General features: G+C 35.8%; 1 pseudogene; it reads left to right on the plus strand.

Moving 5' to 3' along the window:
* Window positions 1–5,786: 5,786 nt before the first annotated feature.
* The window catches only part of LOC108727045 (uncharacterized), a 29,763-nt pseudogene continuing 10,241 nt past the window's right edge, over window positions 5,787–25,308 (plus strand).

Consider the following 25,308-nt stretch of genomic DNA (forward strand, 5'->3'; position numbering starts at 1 on the left):
AATATTCAAACAAATATTTATTAAAATTTAATATTTTTTTTATTATATTCACGTAATTTTGGAATATTTCCAATTTAACAATTAAATATAAGTAATGTCAATAGCATTAACAGTAATGTAGGATAAGGTTCTCGAAATTGCATGCATCACTTTTCACATAAAGGCTTATAATTCAGAAATTATGGAAATATTCTTAAATTTTTTGAAGCATAAACTACACTTTTTTCTTTTTCTTATGTAATTTTTTTCATAATTTATTTGCATTATTATAACGTTTTAAATGAGGATTTTTCAGTATATGGTGCGATTTTAGCAACGAGGAAATTCGTTGCCTAAATTGCACCATACTAATATTCCTCATTTAAAACATTATAATAATGTAAAAAAATTTAAAAATTACATGAGAAAAGGAAAAAAATTATATTTTATTATGTCGTCAAAAACTTAAAAATATATTTTTCATAATTTCTGAAACACATAATAATTTCAGGAAGTAATTTAAGAAGTTTCTATGTGAAACAAAAAAAAACACTTAGGATTACAATTTTTATATAATAATAAATGGAATAAAAATGTAAGAAATGTAAAAATGAGGCAACGTGCGATTTAGAAGGTTAGATTGTGATGCGATTTAGGAAAATAGAGTATTTGTAAACTTTTATTTATTTAGCCTATAAATGTAAACGTAAAGCAAACTTCAGCCCTATTAATTTAATTTTGATAATACTTTAATCACAATAAATAATCAAGACCTAGACTATTTAACTTATAATTTCTGTAATTCTGTGAAATACGTTAAAAAATAACAACGCTATCACGATTTTTTTATTTACGTATATTACAACACTTCTATTGTGCGCTTCATGTCACGAGTATAACATTGTAGTACATGTAGTTCTTAAATAACTCATAAGAAAGTATGTGAGTACAATAATTAAATTTTTAAGCGAGATAGTGCGATTTAAGAGCCGGTGCGACTTCGGCAATTTTACCCTAAATTGCTATGTATATTGTTTTCTTAACAAAATATTTGACGGTTTCCAAATCGGGATGAAGCTACAACAAATTTAAAAATATTATTCAAGCATTCGGGAAAATCATGAAATTTTAGAATTCAAGGAAAACTTATTGAATTTCAGGATAAAGAAATGTGATAAAACTGATATAGCACAGAGAATTCCAGCAATGTTTTAGCAATATTGCAGTAACATTGCAAACGTTACAGCAATGTGTCCCACTGGAAGATATTTCTTCTGTAAATGTTGTATATACTATATATATCTTAAATCAATCAACAACGGTTTCTTAATTAGTTAAACTTAAGGCAATAGTTCGTCGTTTCATACAGTTGAGGTGTTTGATAGGAAGTTTCTGTCGTCGAAGTCTAACATAGGGCTAGAATCGAAGGATCTAGGCTTCGAGCTGGAACTCGTTCTATCCGCTGATACTCCGACAGGATGGATCTCGCTGTGGCTGAGGGATTAATCATTGAGTGCTGTACTTCGGGGTTCGCATGCAAAATGGCTGCGATCGATCCATCGCAACGCCGACGAAATGATTTCGTAACGAGGCTCTCTCTCTCTCTCTCTCTCTCTCCTCCCCTCCTCTCCTTTCTGCTCTATCCGTCCACCTATTCGTCTCTCATTTTCTCTCGTCCCTTTGGCTTTCTCTCTCTCTCTCTCTCTCTCTCTCTCTCTCTCTCTCGCTTCCCCACATTTGCTCGATCTCTTCGTCTTTCTTTCTCCCTGTCAATCTCGCTATCTCGTTCGCTCGTTCGCTCTTTCTGACCGTCCGACGTCTGGTTCACGACCTCGTTCTATTCTCGCTGAAATTACGAGCTCTGTCGGCTCCGTCGTGCTTCGAAAGAGCGATTCCGCGTGCAACCGCACGCCACGACGGCGGAAACTCCGTCGCGACGTTCTTCCCCGCGCGCGAAAAAGGAAACCGGTTCGAGGCGGAGAAGTAGACGCGTTATTTTCGGTGAACGAACCTCGTCGCAATCTAGAGATTATAATTCGCCAAACTCTTGTAAAAAATTTAATTTTTTTACAATAATAGCGTTATTCTATATTGCGATATTCTCTGTGTAATGCGATTAAATTGTAATTACATCCTCAATTTAAATTCTTGCCCTTCCATATTCATTCATGATAGCAGCTTTTGGCGTAAGATACATTTTGTCATGACCGTATACCTATATCGCGTGGAAAATTATATCGAATTCGATCTCTCCGGTTATTTTAACGTCCCCGATCGAACTCGAGCCGGAGCGACGCGGAAATTTGATTACGTCCTTTTTTTTAAAGTGCTACTCATCCATTCTCGCGGTCTGCCGATTACGCGGACCAAGCGCGCGATGTCAATTATTCACGTGTAACGAAATTGATTAGCCCAGGAACGGCGCGCAATGCGTAAAGGCTGTGGTCGTAAAATGGTCTTAATGGTCTTACCTCGTCCGGTCGGAATTAATTTACTACCGCTTTGTTGCGCTATTATGAGATGTGCAGGAACTTTTTTTAATGACAGTTGAAATGTTTGCTATTACGATTATTAACATTATTGTGAATGAAACGTCACTACGAATAGCAATTATAGTGACATTTTGTACATTTTGTACGTTTTTATAAAGGATAATTTAATTTCTATCATGTTTTGTGGTTGAAATTTTATGATTTTTTCTCCTCATTAATTTTTTATTTTAGGGTTTGTTTTAGTTTAATTTTAGATTTTTATTTTAAGTTATTTTTAAAATAAAATTCACTGTATAATATTTAGAAAATTCTAAATGTTTAATTAAATGTCTAGGAAAATGGAAGTATAAATTTCTTCTTTGATGATTGCTCATTATTTTTTCCATTATCATGAACGAAGATCAACGTAAGTGATAGAGAAGCGAATGGCGAATAGTGCGCGCATGTTTTATTTTTATGTTATCGTTAAATTTGCACGAGGACGAGGATCGCGCGAGGTAGGTAGACCGCAATGGGTTTGTGCGTTGTTTCTGATACGGACATTGACGTAAATGTTACCCACGCGAACGCGAAACCTTCTCGCGGAACCATTGCTCGCTATCGGTCGACGTTGACAACGCGGTATGCACACATGTCACATGATCGTTATATCGATCACCTCCGGCGTTGCTCCACTTGTCACGAATCTCCTTCGCAACGGGAACATTCGCAATATCTAGAGGAAAAACATCATTCGGGAAAACGTACCGCAAACGGTCATTCACCTGCAATGAACAATACTCTCGAAACACTTTAAAAAATATCGATGTGGATTTAATATCTCTAGTGTAGATTTAACATCCATGCGGTGTCCATATAATTCTCACTATGTTGGTGTTAATATTAGCACCAACTTTGTGTGGATTTCAAACTTGGTGTTTATATCAATACCATTATGGTGTAGATTTAAATCCCATGGTATTAAATTCATATCATATTGATGTTAATATTAATACCAACACAGAATTATATATTAGACATCGCTAGAATATGAATAGATTCATATGAAAAAATTACATAATTTTCAAAATGTAAAACTATAAATATAATTATTATTAACATTGTAGAATAATGACTATACAAATGGAGCTTTTTTACCGATCACTTGTTAAAGGTACTGGTGGCTTGTTAAATTAACAAAATCCTTTCTCTCAGTGCAATTAATGATACTGCTTATGTTTTTGTTCCTAAAATTTTGAATTACGTGAGCAGCAACTTTTAAGATGAATATCGTTCGACCTATGCTAATTTTAACGTTTCCATGTAACTACGACCGTTTTTCACAGTCGTGCGCGATAAGGCGCGTGGACAAGAGAAAAGAAAGAAAACCTCACTGACTCGGTTCGCCCACGCAGTCGCGGCGACATTTTTCTCGCTCCCGTTTCGTCGCCCCCGCGAGGACTATAGTCTACAAGGGTACTCGAGCGAGCCAACTATGGTCGACGGTGATGGCGACTCGCGCCCGAGGGAGATTTTATGACAAACAAGCCGGCAAGTGCCATCTGCGGCTGTCAGTGCCATCGCTTGATACCACCCCCTGCGTACACCACATCTCCCATTCCCCTTTCCTAACGTTAACGTTAACAACGTCAAGGGTGGCCTGCTAGCTTTGCGAAGTGTTTGTCGGGGGATTAGACCGCTCGATGTCCAGCCTTGCTGTTGAATCACGACGATCCGTAGGACATTTTGGTGCGAGTGCACTCCGACCACCCTCCAAGCTGCAGCCCTTGCGAACGTGATCCCATAGGCGCACGTGCGATGTATTTGGGGCAATGACGGAAGCCCTAACTGCAGAAGTGCCCTAATTAGGGGTGCGAAGTTGACGAGTTTTATAGAGATACGAATGGCGAGATATAATCTACAGGATGTGTATTAAAAGAAGAAGACGCATCTTATATCTTAATGAGTGACGAATTTTCAACGAATTTTAAATACATTTGTCATTATCATTTTTAAATATATAGGTGATTTACTTAAAGGTATGCAAGTTAGAAGGTAGGATGCTTCAAACATTCTAAAAAAATTTCGATTCTGTAATTATATTTTTTACTAGTATATTATATCACGATTAAATTTACATTAATTATACCCTTATTATGAGATAGAGAAATCTAAAATGAACTTTAAAACTTTTGAACATTTAGGCAAGATTTAGACATTTTTATTTTTCTTTACCAGAAGAAAGTTTGAAAGAAAATTATACTATGATGCTGTGGTCACCATTTATCTACTTAAAGATAATTAATCATTATCACTTTAATCTATGTGTTCGCAATTGTAGTTATTTCATTCATTGCAATTATGATTGTAATTTTCGAGTGTTACTTTATGGAAATAAGGGCTCTAATTTTCTACATTAAAATCTACATTAATTCTACATAAAAATTATGATTTGTCGCATCTTTTCCATGTATAATCGTAAATAAAATTACGTGCTCCTAGCTACGATTAAATTCCTGTATGTAAAACTATATCGTGCAACGAAGTCCACCGCAAGCTCTATCACTCGACGTCGCTGACTCGATAACTTCGTCCTGAAGCAAATCGACAGGCGGCGAAGAGTGGAAGGCACTAAGTAGCACGAAGGAAAGAAAGAAAAAAAATGAGTCACGTTTCAATCCGACTTTTCAAAGCAATAGGATCGCCTCGTTTCTGCGCCGAGATCATCGATCGAAATGCAACATATATCTTGCTTTCCGCGTTCGCCCCAGTGTGGGTGACCTGAAAACTTAAGAGCCGTGGACGCGCGCCGTTCCCTAAATTTCCCAAAAGCGCATTCGTTGCAAGCTCGGAAAAAAGAAACTGAGGAAGAGAACGTGGGAAGGATGAGAGTTCCGAAACGAGCGCGAGAAAAGATAGGCGAGGGGAATAAAGGAAAGATAAAAAGAAAGAACGCGAAGAGAAGCGAGCGTGAAAGAGAGGGGAAAAAAGGCGAGGAAAAAAAAATAAACGACGTGCTTCCAGGGGATCTCGTGCCACCTACGGTGCACTGGCAGGCTCGCTTGCTTATTACGCGACCGAGTTGGTCTCTCTTTCCATCCTTTCTCTCTCTTCTTCTCTCTTCCTCTTCTTTTTTCGGTTCCATCACGTTCTTGCTCGACAGCGAAAGTTTCGTCCCCGGTGTGAGCTCTTTACGCTGAATTCACTCGCAGAGTCTCTCAGATTCCTCGCCTCCGCAGCGGAGAAAGTGCAGCGCTTTGAACGAAAGGACAAACGAAAGCGGGGTAGAAGATTGAGACAGGAAGGGAGAGGAAAGCAGATATCTAACGAAGGACAATGGGAGTGAGAGTTGGCCCACCGAGAGACAAAAGGGTGCCGAGATCAAGGGAGAAAGAGAGAGACAAGTTCGAGAGATTCGACGAATGGGATCGAAGTCTCGGCAGTGCGACAGAAACAACGGACGTGATAGCAGGGGGTGCCGGTGGTTGGATGCAGGACCCGGGTCAGTAGTTGCCCGTCCACCGGCGGGAAATATCGGCAAGAGTGTGGACGAGGATGGTTGGTCGGTCGCTAGGGATGAGTTTGGTTGGGATGGCATGGGACGCGCAGGGGAATGGGGGATACTTAAGCGCGGCCGTGCGCGCAGAGTGGCGGCTCGTGGCGGCAGGCGAGGGGAAAACGACGAGGGGATGGGGCGAGATGTAGCGCGACTCACTCGCTGTGGCACGGCGTGCGGGATGGGGCGCGCGATGGCGCACTCAGTGAGACCAAAGGGGTGGCCAGAGGCGAAGGGGGAGGAAGGGGGTTAGCGAGGCGGCAGCCTGAGCGGATGGGCAGCGGGATGAGGGACCGGGGGTGGTGGAACGGAAGCCGACAGACTCCGCTTGCGAGCGACGACGCTTCCGACCGTTTCACACTACGGGTGGCCACGAAGTGACGAATGCCGCGCGTTTCTCGCAAGTTTCCTAGCAAACTGCCAGCGATTATTCGCTGTTTATAGAGGGATCTAAAAGGATATGTTTTAAATTTGAAAAGATATTGTTTTATGAATTACATGTTACGACGTGATTGATCGAAATTAAGTTAATGTTGTTTTTTTAATCTCATAATTAAAAAAAAATAAATATTTTTTATTAATATTTTTAATATACTACATGAATACTAACGTTAGAGACTTCTGTCTTTTTAAAATGTTAGCGTAAATAACTATTCTGTTCCTTTCGAATTATTATAGATATCGACATGAATGTGATTAATAAAGTTCAATGTTAATTAATATAACTAGTATTTTTCCATGCAAGCGATGCACGATTGTTAAGGATTAATAAGCGCGCTTCTATATCAGAGAGAGAGAGAGAGAGAGAGAGAGAGAGAGAGAGAGAGAGAGATTGCACTAAACGAGATACGAACTATATCGGGTGTATCATTAAATTTTTCTCATATCATTTGTTGTATCACATAAATCAAAAATTGTTATTTTTTTAGTTGCTTGCAGAAAAAGAATGGAAATGTAAAAAAAAGGAAGAACATACTTTTATTCCTCTATAATCGATTGTTCGCATTTCAAAAGTAATAAGTAATATTACAAATTTTTAATAATTCAAATTATTCAAAACATGAAATTCACTTTCTGGAAATTTTTGTTTTTTTTAGTTGTGTAGCAAATGAACGATATGCATTTCCTTTTTGACTTTATGAGAAGTTGAAAAAGTTACTGAATTCAATGCTATATTAAATCAGTATCATTAAATTTTTATCTCTATTCCTTTTCAACTTTACAAAGAATCGAAAAAATTATTGAACAGTTTTATTTCTTGTTTTACTTTTATGCCGTGTTAATAATCAGTTAATAATGGAATAATAATTTTACGTATAGTAGTCCATGTCGGAACAAAACTGTATCAGACAGCTGTACTTAGGACTAAACGAAGAAGAGCGAAACACTAATCGTAAAAATCGTAAAAAGAAGCATGAGAGATCATAGAACTTATAAACTCAATAATAAAAAGGGAAACTACGTAATATCAATGTCATAACTTGCAGGAATTCGATAATGATTGTCGAAGAAAATTTACAGTCCTGTGGCACGCATGTTACGAACGACGCGATTTTATCCTGCATTATCCTACGTCAATTATTAATCCAAAAATGCGCCACTCTCGATAGGACGGCCGTGCCGCGTCACGCCGCGAATATAACGCTTATCGATTTTCACGGCGCGACTCTTTAATCTTGGTAATCGAGCGAACGCCCCCGCAGCCGTCCCTCTCGCTGCGTCGCCTATTCATTAACGGCGTAAACGGCGAGTGACAGCTGGCGCGTTGTCAAGTCCCGGCGTGCGTACGCACACACGCGTGTACCGCACGCACTCACGCACGCATAACAATAAATTCACGCACGCACGAACTCACACTCGTCACGAGCCGCGTATACGACTGCGGGTTCAAAGCAGTAACTAGAAAGTGGTGCACGCTGCGAGTCCAAGAATTTAGGATTGAAATTCAAATTTTTCAATTTGACATGATTCACCTGACATCACTTATAAAATATTTTAATACTAGAATGGTTGAATGATATTCTGCTAGAACTACTAATGGTGTCAATTTACTAATTTTCTGTTTTTGTTTTCGATTAGTGAAAAATTATTTTGATATTATTTGTTTTATTAGATTACTTGTATTAGAAATTATATATATTTGTATTATATTCATATATTTTCAATATTCTGCACTGTACATCTAATACAAAAAAGAAAATTATGAAATTAAAATAATTAGCTGAGTCAAAATGGCATCTTCGACAGTTTCAGTATTAAATATAGAGTAGAGCGGGGCTAGTTGTGACACTTTTTCTTTAAATTATTATAAATCTTCATACAATTATCATAGACTAATGGTAAATGCTTTAAACGTTGCATGTTCACACACATCTGGCTCAATAATTGAGTACTTATAAATCCTTAATATATCTCGTAAATAAGAAAAAAATTACGTTAATTACAAAGATGCAAAGTGGACCAATATGCCCCATCTATGAGGCATGTCGAGCATCCTCGAAGGATAAGTTGAGCCATGAAGATAATCGTTTAATGCGGTTATATATTATTAAAAACATGGAAGGATTATGTGTATATTAATCAAATTTTTATTATTTGTATCCTAAATATAATAATTTGTAATATTCTTTCTTTTTAAATGTTTTAATTAACAAAATTGGAAAAAGTAAAATCTTTGCTCTGTATAATAATAATTAAACGTAAAATATATGTTTAATCGTTAACATAGAATAAAAAGCATTGATAAAAACAGATTTCATTTAAGCAGCTGAGTTTATAAGGTTAGTTATGAGATACTGGCCCAACAAGGCCCCATATCGGTGTTGACTGAAATACTTTTTTATAACTGAAAAACCACAAATAAAATAGCAACTTAAACATTAAATTTAAAAAATACAATAATAACTTATATCTAAAAAACACATTTGATTATTATCGCTTTAATTACCATGTAGACCAAAAAGAATACTCACCTTATAATTTTACTTTCGATATACAAAAACGAAAAAGCGCATTTTGACTGTTGACAGCCGGACACAGATTATTGTATCAAGGTACAGTAATCTCTGTCTTTGTGCTACATTACGCAAGCATAGACGTATCTATATATATTTTGGTTATTTAGATATTTGCATTTGACCAACTTGCGCCTGTGCTCAAATAGCCTCGCTCTATCCTACAATAATTTTCTGAGATGATTTTTCTGTAGAGGCTGTCTCAAATGGAATTTTAACGCAAACCCTTTATTTCGTCTTTATCGTGTTTGTTAAATCGGAAATTAAAAGGCAAATTATTGTTTCCTTAATTCTCTACTATTAAAACTACCTTCTTAATTTTCTACTATTAAAAAAACTCAAATTTTGTTTAATGTATGATCCACTATCTTCTCGCCGCGAATTTTTTGTTAAATTATTGTATTATTGAAACTTAATAATAATATCGTTACTGTTACGTACGTACCATAATTAATCTTGTCTCTGCATATGCCATTTGGTGGCAAAGTGGCGATTAGAGGTTCACTACGGGCGCATGTAACTCTAATTACTTCAGTGCGCGTGTGTACACGCGGTTTCACGTTCATCGCAAGCACGTGGAACTGGGATCGGCACACGTGGTGCACAAGAAGCCCCCGGAGGCGCTTTGCACCCTACTGTCAGGAAAATACGCTGGCGTATCTCTTTAACGCCTCTAATATCTTTAATGTTTCTCTTCTCCCGAGCGGGATCAGTCCGAGCTCGGTTAAAGATTCTCTTTAATGCGCCTGTAATATCGGTAACGTTCTGCAAACTAGTGGATCTCATTATCTTTTACGAAGCTAAGCGATATCAACTTATAACGCGCGAATTACGTCGTTGTGTTATTTTATGCGTTGCGACGTATCGATGATCTAAAAGCTGACCATTATGTATAATCTGTGTAAGAATATATATATGTAAAAATGTAAGCAAAATTTCCTAGCGTAATATTTGCTTAATTTTTAGAAGAACAGAGTTACTGCAAAACTGGAAATTTGGGAAATCAGGGAAGTGTCGGATAAATTGAAAACGATGAGGAAAATCAGGGAAAAATCAGAGAATTTTGCACAATTTTCTGAAAAATTAAAATTCTTGACTTTAATATGTGTATCACATCTACGCAATTTTGATTTACCCTGAAAGAAAAGATTGGCTTAGCATTTTTAGTTGGTTGCAGCAGCCAATTTTTGATTGCGTTAGCCTATCGAAATCCTATAGGTACTGACAATTCGAATAACAACTAAAAATTGGCTGCTGTAGCCAATTAAAAATGCTATGTCATATTTTACCATCTAATTTGCTGCAGCAGCCAATCTTTTCTTTCAGTGTACCAACTTAACAATTAAACGTAAGCAGTGTCAGTAACATTAATAGTTTACGCGATTTAGAATTAAACAATTTACATTGTTATGTTAAATTGTTCTCTCAACAAAATATTCGACGGTTTCCAAATCAGTACGAAAATACAAAAAAAATCAAAATATTATTGAAAATGAAAATTTTGTAATTTTGTCAGGAAATCAGGAAATTATGGAATGTTAGAATGAGGAATTTATGGCAAATTTTGAGAAAATGTAAGAGACTTTTTGAGAGCTCATTTCTGTGACAATATTTTTCCATTTTTATAAAGCATATGTTTAATCGCTCAGTGATAAGCGAGATCGTTCGTGAAAGATATCATCGACAGTCGCGAAAGCTTGTCGAGTATTCGCGTCCTTTTAACTTTCTCGTAATATCTTGTAATGTCTCTCAAATTGGCACGAATCCGTAGAACGACGGATGGAGATAACGCCACGAGCTGGAACTCCAACACCTCGAATGTCGAATGGTCGTCAGCGACATGGCGTGAAATATTCAGGTCAGCGACGAGAACGTCGACGATCTTGGCGGACTTCGGCCCCATCGATCGATCTGTCGACTTGTAACACGAGTACGCGACAAATAACACGAGCCAGGTGAAGTAAAAATTTCGGATTTATCTTTGTGACATGCGTCTCAGCTAATCTTCAACTATGTTATCAATAATACAAAGACGAGAGCAATCTCATATCTTTGCGTTTAATTTCAATCAGTTGTATCTATGGACGATAACAAATAAAAAGTAATGAACATGTATCTTAGTACATAAAATAGGAGTAAAAACGATAAATCTATAAAATTGATTTATTTAATTATTTATCTATTTATTACCTCAACTTATGTGCCAAGAAGGGATTATTTAGATATACATTTAGTTTATACACAATTTGAATTATTTATTCCTATATATGAACTAAACGGAAGACTTTATTTATTTAAGCATTTGTAGGAAAATAATATTTACATAAATCTTAAAAGTTGCCAAAATTCCTTATGAATGTGAAATTACAATATTAAATAACGAAAAGAACAAAGACATCTTCAAGCAATATTATTTCAATTTGAACAATTATATAATGATCATTTAAATTATTACATTTTTATGTGTAAACTAAATAAAAGACTTGTAAACATTTATAGGAAAAGAATATTTACACAAACTTTAAAAATTTCAAAAATTTCTTATGAATATAAAATTGCAATATTAAATTACGAAAAAAATATATATATACTTTACTTTAAGATATCAAATTTGAGTTTGAGTAATTAGTGGTTATTGTAAATGTCTGAAGAAGCGATTAATCCCAGACATGTAATTTTCAGAGTTCAACGTTTACACGTGCCTAAGATTCTATTTCAAGAAAAATGTGATGCGATCGGTGACAGACGGCTGCTTGTGCACAGCCAGCGCGATAAGCTTAATGACACGGTCTGTCTGCGCGATCACCGACGTCACTTCGATATTTAGTCCGGCGGGAATTAAACGGCTGGACGATAATGACGGCGCAGTGGCGCGGCGCGAACGTCGGGACTCTAATATCTCTAATGTCAATTCCCTGTCCCCGGGCCGTAATATCGGTCTCGTATAACCGGCCGAACGACGGTCTTAATAAACTTACGAGCTCGCGTTATTGCAATTTTATATTTTATTATCGTTGGTCGCCCTGGGCTCTCATGAAGGACTGGCCCGCTTTCGCGATTATCCCCGTAATGTTATTTCGGAGTCATTCCAATTATAAGATGGAAAACAGAAAACTAGCGCGGATTTGATCTTCGTTGTGTGTTATCATCAGACGTTTGGTATATTTCTCAAGAAATTATAAGAATACACAGAAAGAAATAATTTTGTTGAAATATTTAAAGATTTAATTGTACTGAGAAGAATTTCTTGGATGAAAATGGAGGAACCAAAAAATTCTTATTGTACTCGTATTTATCAGAGAATTCTAATTTTCAATTAGAATTATAGATTCAATCAAGAAATTTTGACTTGTCCATTTACAACCAGACTCTTTTTCCAACAGATACAGATCTGAAAATAATTTTACCAGACCATCAAAATAATTATAATATAGAATTTTTAAAGATGTTTTATCCATATTTTTTTTTTATGAAATGAAAAAGATGTAATATAGATTTTTCTATATTACATGTTTTTAAAAGTACCTAATTCCAAAAGTGGCACCGATTTAGAACTGAATCAAACATTTTAATAAGATGTAGATATGTTTTTAATAAATAATTTAGATAAAATAAGAAAAATTGAATTTAAACTAAAATTGTATTATTAAATATAAATATTGATCTTATTGAACTGTAAATGACTGTTTCATTGAGTGATTGTTTCATATGTATATATAACATTCATTTTTATATGGAAAGTATAAATTCCAGTCTTTTTGCAGAGACTACACACCTGATACATCCTTAAATGATAATACAAAATAATGATAATACAAAAACTTTTAACATTTTAATAACAAATTTAAATGTTCGACTTAATTATTTTTATAGCCTAGCAAAATTATTTTCAGATATCTATCTGATCCAAATACTTTAGCAAAACTATTCTTTTTATATAGAAGTGAATATAGAATAGACGTTACACTTTTTTTATTATTTGAGGTGAAAAACCATCTTTTTTCTGCTGTTATAAAAATAATCATCTTACAGTGTTCTTTTTCCCTTGTTCCCTGTTTCTTTCTTTTCTTATGTCATATCAGACACAATATTAAGTATAATATTTCGATGGATTTGTCGCGAAAAGTCAGCCATCAGCCACATAAACGACGCAAGGCGAGAAGAGGTGGCCAAAGGATGAATAGGCGATCTCGTGAAGTAGGCTTTATATTTATCGTGGCAATAAGGCGAGAGACTCGACGACGGGCGTCGTCGGATCGAGAGGGAGGCAAAGACCGACGTCGTTGGGACAATCGGTGGCCGTCGTTATCATTAACGACGCGACGTCCAATGCGACGTCGGTGTTCTCTCCGCCTCCGTTTCCCTCTTCCTGTCTCTTACCTTCTCCTCTCCGCTCTCTTTCATCGTTTCCTCTTACCACCGACTCGTCATTGCTGCCTCGTTTCGTTCCTCCGTCGTTTCGTGTTCCCGCACTCGTTCCGAGATCACGTCTGATCGTCTGAGAATTCTACCGGGTGTCTAGCGTGTGTATAATTTTTTTTCAGAACGTTTGCGATAATTTAAGAATAAATATGACATCGAAGAATCTCTCTCTCTCTCTCTCTCTCTCTCTCTCTCTCTCTCTTCTTGAGTCTCAATCTTTAACTAAAATAAACTGCGATAAAAATACCGACAATTAATAATTTATATGATGAATTATTAATCTTTACAAGACCAGAAAGCCGCTTTAGTGATACTGACTTTAGTGATACTACCATATTTTGGAATACAAGGAAAAAATAATGAATTATAACATATCTTATATAGAATCATATATTCAGAAAAGCTAGGCTTATAAATAGACCTCCGCTGTCTTTAACAATTAAAGTAAAGGATACATTTTTTAAAGAAAAAATTGATATATATATTTTCTTTGATATAATTCAAATTCTAACGTATACTAAAATAAAGTAGATACCCTAAAATTTTAGTAAATCATTTGTTCGAATAATACCAACTAAATATTTACTAAATATAAAGGCATACTTATTTAGTATAAGGACCATTTTGACTTACCTAATAATCATTTTTTTATTAACTAAATATTTGATTACTGTAAGTAAATATTTAATTGCCTATTCAAATAAGTACATATATTTAAATGTAGTAGGGTAGAGCGGGGCTAATTGTGACACTTTTTCTTTAAATTATTATAAATCTTCACACAATTATGATAGGCTAATGGTAAAAATGCTTTAAAACGTTGCATGTTCATGCTCAATAATTAAGTACTTATAAATCCTTAATATATCTCGTAAATAAGAAAAAATTACGTTAATTATAAAGATGCAAAGTGGACCAATATGCCCCATCTATGGGGCTTGTCGAGCATCCTCGAAGGATAAGTTGAGCCATGAAGATAATCGTTTAATGAGGTTATATATTATTAAAAACATGAAAGGGTTATGTGTATATATTAATCAAATTTTTATTATTTGCATCTTAAATATAATATTTTGTAATATTCTTTCTTTTAAAATGCTTTAATTAACAAAATTGGAAAAACTAAAATCTTTACTCTTTATAATAATAATAATAATTAAACGTAAAATATATATTTAATCGTTAACATAGAATAAAAAGCATTGATAAAGACAGATTTCATTTAAGCAGCTGAGTTTATAAGGTTAGATACTATGAGATACTGGTCCAACAAGCCTCATATCAATATTGACTGAAATACTTTTTTATAACTGTACCTTTAAAACCTTTTAAAACCATACATAAAATAGTAACTTAAACATTAAAGTTAAAAAATACGATAATAACTTATATTCAAAAAACACATTTGATTATTATCAATCGTTTTAACATGTAAACTAAAAAGAATACTCACCTAATAATTTTACTTTTGATATACAAAAATGAAAAAGCGCACGTATTTGACTGTTGACAGCCGGACACAGATTATTGTATCAAGGTACAGTAATCTCTGTCTTTGTGCTACATTACGCAAGCATAGACATATCTATATATATTTTGGTTATTGAGATATTTGCATTTGACCAACTTGCCTCTATGCTCAAATAGCCCCGCTCTACCCTACATTTTTTCTCATGTAGTCGTTTTTATTACACTTACAATCAGACAGAAATAAGATAACAATTGTTATTAGAGAGAAGTCAAAAAGTCGGTGGAAAAATGCACTTTATATTCGTCTCCATTTTAGGACTTTTTCCTGCACTTGACAAAATTTCACGGAGGATTAGTCTGTCTCGTGACGCGCCGCCGAGAGAGATGAATCATCGTTAGCGAAAGTTTCGTTGTTGTCACCCCCTCGTCGCGGCACTCGATTAAAGGCATTAGGATCGTCCTCTGCGGCGAGGGTGCGCTCGGGGGGATTCCGTAGACAAGGGGAGAAGCTCGGGGGAAGCTTGTTTGTTCGGCACCTGCTGCTTATGCGTGCGTGTAGGAGGTCGCTGGTCCCCTAATCCGATCGTGACGCACGTGCGTGTGTCTACGGACCCCACTAGGAGAGTTTACACAATGATTCCCTCTTCCTCGTTCCCCTCCGATTCCTTCCCCGATTGGTCGATCGAAGACGGCTTCGCCTCGAATCTACCGCGATGAATCTCAATGAGGCGTGTAACTTGGTCGACATGACTTTCGTTCCATCTTTTGCAACTGCTCGCTAATTCATTTAATTCTGGATGACGAACATGTACCATATTCCCTGTCAGAAAGGATTTCAAATAATTAGACAAAAAAGTATTCTTGACGTACTTAATCTTACCGCAACTTTGTGCAGTATAAATATAAAACAATATTAAAATTAGATCGATATTTTTTGTTATCCTCCCTCGAATTAAATAATTTTGACTCATTTGTTTTGAGACAAAAATAACATATATACACTTAAGTGTTTATATTTTTATGTTTATATATCGATATATACTATATTTATAGCCTTTCTGGCGGATAGAAATGTTATATCTCAATGAATGCAAACTGCTAGAGGATTAAATTAATTAAAAGACATTTGCATCTGAAACACATTTTTCTATCAATATATATTTATTTTGACGTATTTGCTGAAATCTATTTTTTATTAGTCGATTAGGTATAACAAATATTGTAGGATTGCCAAGAAATATCTATTCTATTTCAGAATAGAGCGACTATTCTTCATTAGTTTGTATCTCTACTGATAAAAAAAGTTTAGAAAAGCTATTGATATCTTCTACGCTTCCATAGTTTTCCGCCTCCTTTTTGACAATTGCAGTCTTCTCGGCAATGAAACCGCGCATTATCCAGCCAACTCGGTAATCACTTTATACAGTGATTACGACCAGTCTTGAACCGGTACTATTGAGCACGACGTGCGATGCATGGTCTCTCATTCGTCTCTGTTTCCGATGCGGCACGTGTCACCGTGTGTTTCTCCGCTCGTTTAGAGGCTCGAATTAATATCGTCCGAGGACGTCGCGACGCCATTCCATAAATAAAAGAGGAGGGTCGTGACGAAAACGAGACGAGGGGATGGCGGTAACGCGACGGGGGGCATTGGGACGCCAACATGACTCGATTTTTGATTTCTTCTCTCTAAATCTGAATCAGTGGATACTAACTGATATCAGTGCCAAGTATGCCACTGATAATCAGTGAATTAAATGTGAGATTCCTAACCTAGTTAATCTTTATTATGTGATCTAACTAATCTTGTTTTAGTTGTTAAATTCAATGAATATGGTATTGGAAGATTGAAATTAACGTGCAAATATCAGTATTTTAGTCAAATAATGCTCAAATATTCTTTCTTTTTTAGTTGAACTTCACTGATTATCAGTGCCAAGTATGCCACTGGGTAATTAGTGACTATCCACTGTTTCAGATTTAGAGAGTTCGAGAGAACTTGTCTTTTATCATAAAAATGTAGCGATGCATTAAAAGCTAATCAGTCTTTTTGACGACAGTTTTTATTCGTGCTTTGGTCCAGGTGTGTTGTATCATTTTTAACGTTTTGAAAATTTCTGATGAAATTCGCCGCACTTGTCTCGTGCATTGTCTAAATATTTACTGACTTCGCAAATTTACCATTATTTTGTGCCTGTAACGTCATCGTTACATTAAAAGAAAAAGAAAACCAAAAGCTGATTGCATGTATCGATCATCGTGATTGATTTAATTTAAAATATTTGATTTTTTATGTTTTTCATATTTTTTTAGTCTTCATATACATATCTATGAAATAGCACATAGTTAAATAGTTATTCCGGATAATGAGCCGATAAATTCTCAAAGGTTTAGTTAAAATCCTCATTAAAGGATGTTTCATGATTTCCGAAATATTCCACGTGCTGCAGTATGCTTAATTTAATAAACGCGTTTTGGAAGTGCACAGGTACGCGGAATTTTGTATCAAAGACATGAACATAATGGCGGATTGTGCGTATAATCGCCAATGCGTACCGTCAGTGTGACATTATGTTCACACACACGTGTGTCCATGCATATAGATGTTCATCGTAATTTTATATTCCGTTGCGAAGGGCGGTAGAATGCGTGATGTTGAAATAGCTCCATCATTATCGCCTCGACATGGTTCCACATATCATTCTATGTATCATTTTATATATTTTACGCGAAAGCTAGTAGTTTATCACAAAGCTACATAGAGCTATTTGTTTTATGTTAAATATTTATGGACTATTAAAAATTGTATATCAAACGCCAAGATAAAACAAATCGCGACTTTAACATCAAAAAAATGATTTTGCTAAAGTATCTAAAAATATTTAGCTATAGGATCTGAAAGTAATTTTGTTGAATTATCAAAATAATTATAGGACGTTCAAACTGGATGTTGTTAAAATCTTTTGCAGCGTTACTTATGCTTGAGTATTTTACTTTAATTCTAAAATATTCTTACCTAATCATTTCAATGATCTAATAAAATTATTTTTAGTTCTATACACATCTCAATGTTTAGGTACTTCAGTAAAATTGTTCTTTTTCAAGTAATTTTGACGAGAATGGGAAATAAAATTAGTGTCCGTTTAGTTTGAAAAAGTTAGTTGTTTTTAATGTTTAAAAAAAATACGAGGGAGCGATGTGTCGTCATTTGTTAAAGATAAATCTCCGTCGAAGAGTCCACGCATGCGATGAATGTAGAGCACGATAGTTTTATATATTATGGTAATTTTCCCAAGGCACTCAATGAGTCATCAAATTGCCATCTCCGATGGCCATAATTGCATCTATTTTCGCAAAAGAGCCGCTGTCCCTGCCCTCGCAATTGATCGCGCGATCGATCACGCTTATTTATTAGCAGCTCTCTCTCTTACTCGCCCTTCTCCTATTTTACATCGCTGTTGTTTTTGATTTTTCCCTTTCCAGTTTCGCTCGCCTCCCGCGATCGATCAATCACTCGCGTTACCATCGACGCGTCGCGACGCGTCGTCGGCGCGTCGATGGTAACGGATCGGCGGCCGCGGAATGTGACATTACGGATTTCACAATAAATGCGGCGACACGCGCGGACGATTTCCCGTAGCGAGCTGGAACAGCCGGGCCGTGGTATCATGACCGCAATGCAGATTTTTATGCGCGGCACGCATAATATCTGCGTCGCGGACACGCGCCATGTAACGTGCAACTGGCAACCGATTGGCGCGCAGTAGTTTGGCAAATGCCGGCGTTATAATCACCGAAAGTAGAACGTGATGCAGCATCTGCAGAGAGGCGAATGGAATTGCCGACGGCGAATCGAACTCGGCATTAAAAACTTTGCCGCGAACTTGCTTCTGTTCGCGCTTCGGTTTATTATACTTACTAATTCTTCTGATCGGCGTATAAAAGAGGAAGCAGTTATTCTGATATCTGTACTTTCCTCGTAGTAAGCTTCTTTTCCGATTTACTCTCCAATCACATTTATCTTTGGTTTTGAGAAATTTGTTAAATTTAACATATTTTATTTGTTAGAAATGATCTACTTAAATTTTTGTATTAATGTAATTCAAGGTGAATATTTTAGAAAGCAACACGTATATTAAGTAAGAAATTAACACAAAAACGTGAACAATCATATTTCTTCATTAAAATTAACATATTTCAATAAATTGAAAAATTTTAATATGTTAAATTAATACGTTTTATTTATTTATTTCAAAATTTACGTTTTAAGAAACATTATTTATTATATTTTGTTCACTTATAAATTATATTGTTTTAACACTAAGAAATGTTGAATATCATCAATTTAACACAAAATAATCAAATAACACAATCACATTATGTTAAATTTACACTCGAACATATTAAAAATTTAATACAAAATTTTTACAAGGACTGGAATAAATCATTTCTAACATTTAATATTTATGTCACTTCCTAACATTATATTTACTTTGTGTTAAATTAACACAAAAATTTGACTGGACATGAAATATATTAAATTTAACTTTAAGAAATTTTCTAACCGTGTATGTAGTTACTAGAATGTTAAAAGAATGTTAATTGTAATTTTTTACAACGTTATCATCAATCCTTACGTGTCCTGCGTAATTATTTTAATAGTCCAACAAAATTCTTTTCAAATTTGTATTAAGCTAAATTTTTAGATACTTGAACAAAACCTTCCATATAACCACACCGATACATGCGCATTCGCGCACCTTCCTGCGCAATCATCGTCGATCAATCGAGATAAATTACAAGCAGCGATGCTGTAGATCGTTTGACCTTTTATCATGAATTATGAATGGCTGTCCATCGCGATGCGGTTAATCGTTCCATACGCGAGACCGTGACGCAAAGATCCACGGTCGGTCTCACGCTTCTCTTGAGCGGAAGCGTTCCTACGATCGTCGGCACTCGTTTCACGCGTCGCGTCTCGTATCGTGCCCGACCATCTCTGCCACACCTCGCGTCTCTCCGCGATATAGCGCCGCACCATCGCGAGTCCGTCCAGCGGAACGACTTTAACGAGGCGGCGTCCATTACAAGCGTAAATCGAGCCCGCGCATTAACCGGCGATTTACGGCCGGTCGGGCGCGCGCTTATGCCTCCATACAACGAGGGGGAACGTCATCGCGTTCCGCGCGAAGCCATCGACAAGGCACGCCTGACCTCGATCATTCATTTCGCGGCTTCCGGCGATTGTCAGGGAGATTATCAGGAAACGATACGAGTAGGGATGCGGATAACTGCGTTTCTGTATTCTTCCGATGCTTGGAGAAAATTTAAAAAAGAAAATAGATTAGGCAGAAAGTAAAAAGTAGGATTCAAATATAAAAACTTGTATAAATAATTAGTAAAAACGTTTCGTCAATCAAATTTTTAAGAATTTTATTATCTATTTTGGTTGACCATATATATTGCTTTGTTAGAATAATGACGCAACTAAAAAAATAAAGTTTATTAGAAAATGAATTGTTTTGAATTAAAATTTTATAATATTAATTTTAAAATGAAATTTTAGTGTAACACTGATTGTGGAGGAATAAAAGTACATACTTTTAAAGTATATTTTTCTTTTTTTTACACAGTTGGAAAATTTTTGTTAAATTTAACATATTTCATATCACCCAAATGATCCACTCTAATTTTTATGTTAAATTAACACAAGAATATGTTAAAAAGTGACACAAATATTATGTAATTAACATAAAAATGTAACACTGACACAATTTGTAAGCAATCATATTTCTTCATTAAAATTAAGATTTATAATATGCTAAATTAACTTATTATAAATCTTAATTTTGTTTCAATAAATTTAGCAATCTACAATATGTTAAACACATTATGTTTTTATTCATTTATCTTAGATTTTTCGTGTTAAAAAATATTTTTATGTTATTTATTTACTTATAAATTGTATTATTTTAACACTAAAAAATGTTGAATATTTTAACACAAAATATTGAAATAACATAATCATATTATGTTAAATTAATACTTGGGTATATTAAAAATTCGACACAAAATTTTAACAAGAACTTAAATAGACCGATTCTAATACAAATAAAAAATGTTTTTTACTGGCATTATTTATATTACTTATGTTTCCGGTCTTCTTTTACAAGCTACTAAAAAATGACAATTTTTTAGTTATATCATTGTAGAAAATAAGCGATATATCTGTATTATATTTTATATCATTTTCCGCAGTCTGCATTCATTTATGCCAACGTTGAGATAAGAAGTCTATTCGCGTTTGTATTTTTTGCACTTAGAATTATGATTTTTTTTTCATTGCCTGAATATATTTATCTCGTTTTAAGTGCAAAAATTTGAAAATTTTATATAACATAAACAAACATAAGTGGAATAAGAGATTCGCGTTGCTTGTATTTTTTGCACTTAGAAATTTCACTTTCTCTCTTTTCAACGCTTGAATATATATTTATCTCGTTTTAAGTGCAAAAATTTGTGAAGATTTCAAGAAACGCGAACAAACCTAAGGAGAGAGAAATCAGAAAAGTGAACGGATGGAGAGACAGACATGCCAGGCGGGTTAAAAAGATAAAGTACAAATCTGAGAAAGAACACATGGAAAAAAAATGAGGACTGCGCGCGCGAGGACAATGTCACGCATTTGTATCAACCCGCACGTCCCGTCGAGTGGACGCGAGCATGTTGCACCTGCACGTGACACCCGTCTGCATACGTAGTGTCCCATCGGGAGAGGAAGTAGAAAGTGCGGAGACAGGGGATCGGGAAACCTCCTGTGTACACGCGAGACTCGACATTCGCGCGCATTTTTGGATTCCTACACGAGAATGGTGCGATGTGACGCGACGCGACGCGAAGCGAGGCGAGGCGAGGCGACGCGACGCGTCCGTTCGACGTCGAATTAGCGCTGCACGGCGGACGCGATAACGTCGCACGAGTTCACTCACCCTCGCCCTGACTGTCGCGACGCGTCTCGCTTTTCCGAGTACAGACTTGCGACGAAAGAGTCGCGATTCGAGAAACACAAACTATGACGATGCTACGACTTTACCTTGACATAGAGAATGAAATTTATCTTGCTACATATTGATATAGATAATGTTATATTTTTATTATATATCATTCTTCAGGGACTTTGCCTCGCTGTGATTTTGATATTCGGCTTTAACTTGATGGAAAATATATGTAACATATGTCTAGGAAAATACGAACGTAAATTATTTCAGAAACACAATGTGAATTCGTTTAATTTCAAGTTTAATTTTAATTTTATTAAATCTGCACTTCAACGTGTTGTTAATTTCTATGATATCGTGTAAAATAATGAAATTATAACTGAAATCGTCACGAAAAGGTGTTACGAGTTCAGTCTCATCCGTATAGAAATAGAATTCCAAAAGAGAGAGAACAATCGTACGAATTGTTGAAGTGAGAATATATAATTTGCAAGCGCAATATTTTTGTACAGTTTCATGTTTTTTTTCACGTGCGGTTTTTCGTAAGCGTTACAATTTTTCTTAGGATCCCTTATCCTGCTTAATTCATTTTTGTAAAAACCTTTATTTTTATGACTTTTATACAAGCGATAAAGTAAAAGTTAGATATAGTTTATACATAGTAGTACTTGAATTTAACAAGTTTATTATTAATTTTCATTACATACATTTAACACAACGTGGATCTTCGAAATTTTACACCTATTGTTTTTCATTCTTCTGTCAGATAAATAATATTAATGAGAAATATCATATTTATAATAATACTCCCAAGTTTTTCAATCGAGATTTTGAAGAAAAAACTATTTTTATCGCTTGAAATTAATGTTTTATATTTTATCATTCTACTGTATTTTTAAATTTAATTTAAATGAATTTTAAATGAGTGCCGAGCTATAAGTGTATCTTCTTACGTCGCAACGCCGATGGCTACGCGCCGCACGTTTTTCCCGGGAAAACGGTTTCTCGGTTGCGATCCCACGAAGCTCGGCTGCTGGGATATCGAAGAGTAGTCGCCCTTATACGTGAAAGCGGTAACGGAGATTCCGAAACGTTCGAACTGCTCCCAACCCCCATTCTCCTTTCCAGACTCGAGCCGTTCCAGTCTCGAACTCGGAGGCGCGCAGTTAGATGGTCGCTGGACCCTCGATGCAATGCACAACGGGTGAACCGTGAAACACAGGATACCATTTAATACTCGACGTGTAAATATAGAAAGCAATCGAATTAATTGTATCAAAAAAGTAATACGATAGACAGCTTAACATTCGATAGATCGAGATTCGAGAATTGTTTAACTTACAGAAGGCAAAAATATTGGGAGAAATTTGAATAACGGAATTTGAATAGCGGAAAATCGTCGGCTTTGATTTATATTACATACCTGTAAATTTAAACTTCTAATTGCTTCGTTCTTAGAACTCTGCCTTTTGCACTTAATTAGAGAGAAATTATACGCTTGAGCATAACTCCGAAACTTCTTTTTCACGGTTTACCCGATATATCGTTTCGCTAACAGCGGCGCGAAAGGAAGAGCTGGCGAAAGAGACGGCGAGTGCCGCTCAGCGTGGAAAACGGGGTTGGGGCCATGAAGCAATGACGTACGGGGTGTTCAAAAAATTACGTATTTTCTCTCAACCCTCAAAGCCTACTCTACAATGAGCTCTTTATTTTCTATTTCTTGCTTTTTACCACTTTTTATTTCTTGCCCTTTTGCTTTTTACTCAGTTTTTTCGTTTTCTGGCGTCCGAGATAAAAGTTGATGAACTTTGAAAGACACGTGAAAAGAAACACGATTGTCGATAAAACGGTTCCAAAGAAGGAAAAAGGCTTGAAGTAAAAAGTAAGAAATAGGAAGCAAAGAACACATTGTAGATTAAGCTAACCGTCACACTAACAACACACTTGGTATGACCTAACTCAATTTGATTGCTTATAATTTTCATAAAAATGTACAATTTTTTTCAATCGAAGTATTAAACGCTAAGAAACATAACAGTTCTAAGAAAATATATGTATCTTTATTAATAAGAAAGTTATAAGCATTGAGAAAAGCATTGGAAAAGGAAAGCTAAAGATATCGAAAAGGCGTTTAAGGGTTAACTATATACATTGAACTAATTATACAAATAAGAATGATGTATGTATATAATTTTAAAGTGGAAGCACATAAATTTAAATTCAACACAATTTAAATTCAAGTAAACCAAATTTCTGGGATAAAAAATTGTATAAATTCAAATAAACTATATGCGAGCAAGATATAAGTTCAAGATCCAATCACAAATCTAATCCTCAGACAAATTTTCCACAGAAACTTATAGCCGAGAGAAAATCCGTGATACTTAGGACACCTCGTATACAGGGCGTGAGGGATACGATGCCTCAGTTCGTGTGGTTGCTCGCTTCTCTTTCTCTCCTGCCTCTCTCTTCCTCACCATCTCACCACCGACATCCCTGAAAGGAGATGGCGGGCTGGCGCGAGAGGGAAGGAGAAAAAGAGTGAATCAAGCGGAGTGCGTGCCGAAGCCGGGAGTAAGGGGCTAGAGGAGAACGGAGAGAGGACGGTGAGTGGAGAACCGCGCTACTGCCGTGACATCCGTATCCATCTGTATGCCGACCTGACGCGGAGACGTGCCGTGTCTGTGTGTGCATACGTATATGTGTGTGCACGCGTGCGAGTGTCGATACGCTCACGTGCGCGCGTAGCGGCTGTCTGCCGCTGCTGGAGGCGCCGGCAGTTTGATGGAGGTGGCAGGCAGCGGGACTGCGGTATGACGTGATGCCGTGACAAGCGAGAAGAGAGAAAGACAGAGGAGAGAGAGAGAGAGAGGCGGAAAGAGAAGAAAGTGGAACAGGAAATAGACTGAGTTGAGGAAAATTGAGGAAAGAAATAGGGGAAAGGGAAGAAGCAGAGTTAGTAGATCTATCTCACATTTTAACTCAAGGTTGTATCGAATATTATTATTTATTAGATGCTGAGGACTCGTGAGATTCACTTTTAATAGCGGAAACTATAGATAGAAAGAGAAAATTGTATAATTGTTTCAAATGTCGAAGTTTTGATATTTGTTTTATATTAACAGTTAATATCAAGAAAATTGAAAGGTTTAATAAGAAACTGACCTTTGAATTCTACTTTTATTTTTCTTTAAACAATAACATGTTTCTTTCTTTTTTTCTCTATATTTCCGTTTTCTTGTAAGCAACTACAAAATTTTTTTAGTTACGTCGTTGTTGTAGCAAATGAGTTACATATAGGTAACAATAAACTAATATACTATAAACAAATATTCTAAAATACAAAAGATTGCAATGACTAGATTAATGTTGGTGAACAGAATAGACTAACAAAATAG

The sequence above is a fragment of the Mycetomoellerius zeteki genome, unplaced genomic scaffold, assembly GCF_001594055.1.
Source record: "Mycetomoellerius zeteki isolate Tzet28-1 unplaced genomic scaffold, Tzet1.0 scaffold47, whole genome shotgun sequence".
Taxonomy (NCBI): Eukaryota; Metazoa; Arthropoda; class Insecta; order Hymenoptera; family Formicidae; genus Mycetomoellerius; species Mycetomoellerius zeteki.